We start from the raw sequence: 2,860 nt of genomic DNA, 5'->3' as shown, positions 1-2,860 counted from the left end.
TGTTATATAGAGGGTTGTGCCAATTTATCCAGTGCAAAATCTGTGATTAAAATGTGCTCACATACAAAGCCCACTTAATAAACAATAAGTTAGAATATATTTAGATTACACTCTAAATTGCTTTAGATACGACTTAAGTTGAAATCCGCGCAAAACTTCCACTAAGACTAATGCGTCACTCCGAAAAAGCAAACGTTTCTCCCCATACCCCACCGATCAACTCAAGTGCTCATGCAAAAGGCGGTAAGTTTATATGCTTCCTTAGTAAAATTAGGTTTACACACCTATTTTCGATTTCCCTATATATAAGGTTAATATATACCAACTTTACACACACCTAACTTAGCAACAAGAATGCAAATTAAGCAAATCCTCCATTTTAAACCGCACTGGGTTGGCACCAATACAAAATGTAAATATAAAGATTGTGCAAATAATTGTTTCAGATAATCAAGCAAACACACTTACTTCAGATCCCCGTTATCTGCTATCTGTAATCGAGCTTCAATTTGAGACAAAATCCGTTTAGGCTATATATCCACTGAGACCGACGCTTCTCTCTCTGGTATCAAAAGCTAACCGTTGCTCCCCTCCCCCACCAATCGCGTGCTCATGCTCGTTTTACAGTAGGAAGCCGTATTCTACTGTTGCCGAATATGTTAAATTCATATTCAATGAAATAATCAGCGAACGCAAGTATTTTATATTTCCCTCTATACAAGTTTAACATTTACAGGATTTTACACCAGGAAAGAAAAAAAACATGCAATTAGCCGCAAGAATCTTTCTCTCTCTTTCTTTCACAAACACACACTTAACTTTGAGGAAGAATGTGTAAATTACGCTAATTCACCATCTTAAACCTCAGGGTTGGCAAGATTTGTCAAAGGCAAATTAAAATATTTTGCCCACATAAAAAATAAACATATCAAATAAACATGGAACACACTTATTTCAGACTCTGATCTTCTTACCTGTAAATGAGCATCAACTTAAGATGAAATCCATGCATATAAAACTTTCACTGAAACCATGCTCCTCGATGCGTCAGCTAGCCTTTGGTTCCCCCTCCGCCACCGATCACGTGTGCATTTACGGTAAGACACCGTAATTTTAAAAAACAGTTCAGTACTGTAAATTTACGCTGTAAATACGTTGTAAATTTACAGTGATTTTTACAGTGTGGGTCAAAACAACCCAGCATTTTTTTTAGAGTGTACATTATATATTGTATAGCATTGAGTGTATATAATAGGTAACTATTTTAATGGATTCACATGCTTTATCTTTATTTTGCCATTTTAAAATGTAATTTATTCCTGATGGCAAAGCTGAATTTTTGTCAGTCATTATTCTAGTCTTCAGTGTCACATGATCCTTCAGAAATCATTCTAATATGCTGATTTGGGGCTCAAGAAATATTTCTTATATTATCAATGTTGAAAACAGTTGTACTGCTTAAACGTTTTTTTTTTTCTTTTTCAGCATTCTTTGGTTCTTTCTTAACATTATATACAGTATGTCTTTACTGTTACTTTGATTGTACTGACCCCAAACTTTTGAATGTTTGTGAGCGCCAGTGAAACTTTTTTTTTTTACTGTAGAAATCAACAAATAATCCTGAATATATCTTTTGCATGGCTTATCAGAATAGGTTTCACCAAATTGTACTATTTATTAGTTGCTAATATATTAAAAGAAAGAAAGAAAGAAAGAAAGAAAGAAAGAAAGAAACCATGTGTAGTCATGAGAGCAGATATGGACCAAAAACAGTAAAACAAGTGCATGTTCTCGATCATTTAAGTTTCTCAAGTCCCTCTTCATAGAAATGTTCAAATCATTTGATTGAGTTTAGCACATGCAATCAATGCATGCACTTGATTTGCCCTCCACCACATGCTGCTCCATTGCACTGACCAATCAGAGAGTGCAACTGATTTTTAAAAAAAGAGAAACAACAAAGATGTATTCTATGTGGCTAATGTTTAAGAATGAAATGTAAGTCTGTTTCCGTCTTATAAAACCAGCATCACCTTTATGTCACCATGGGAACAAAGTACAATATTGGATATGTAGTCATGTGTAAATGCCTTTTTTGGGGGGGATTATTTTTTCTTTATTTTTTTCTCCCATAAACAACATGTTGCCACAGAAGCTGTGGATAAGGCTTTACAATTGTATTCAACTGAGAACATTAGGGCTGAGATATATGGCCAAAAATGTATATCTCTGTATTTTTTTGGCTGAATTGCCATAAACGGTATATATCTCATTTAACACTCATTTAGCGATTACACTAATTTAGAGACACTGTACATTCAATAAGTTGTAGTATATCATTTCAACACGTCATCGGATATTCATTCATGTTTATTTCATGCTAATCATAATGCACTCCTGCTTAGCTTGAACTGATCATCTGAAATTCTTAATAAAACTAACAGAATTTGAATGCTGAGATTTTTTTCTTATTATCAAAAGTAACCTGTTCTGTCTTGTCTGTCAGCATATGTCCTCTTTGCTCTGTGATGTGTTTCACTCCATAATAAAATGGATGTGTGGCGTGAGAGTTAGCAGTGGCTGGAAGGTGACGCGGAAGGTGAAGCATCGCGTCCTTGAGTTTGAGGCTAAAATAAATGCTTCTTTCAGTACGATTAAACAAAGAAAATGAAATAGTAGCATATTCAATTTTGGGGTGGCACCCTGGGTGGCCAATCAGATGGGTGTCCAGTGTCGGAGCCAGAGGGGTATTCAGGGTGGCACTGGACACCAATCTGATTGGCCACCCCCGGTAGAATATGCTACCATTTCATTTTCTTTGTTCAATGGTACTGAAAAATATTAATCATACTATATATAT

The sequence above is a fragment of the Sinocyclocheilus grahami genome, unplaced genomic scaffold (assembly GCF_001515645.1).
Source record: "Sinocyclocheilus grahami isolate Dianchi unplaced genomic scaffold, SAMN03320097.WGS_v1.1 scaffold687.1, whole genome shotgun sequence".
NCBI lineage: Eukaryota > Metazoa > Chordata > Actinopteri > Cypriniformes > Cyprinidae > Sinocyclocheilus > Sinocyclocheilus grahami.
This window is presented reverse-complemented; position numbering follows the sequence as displayed.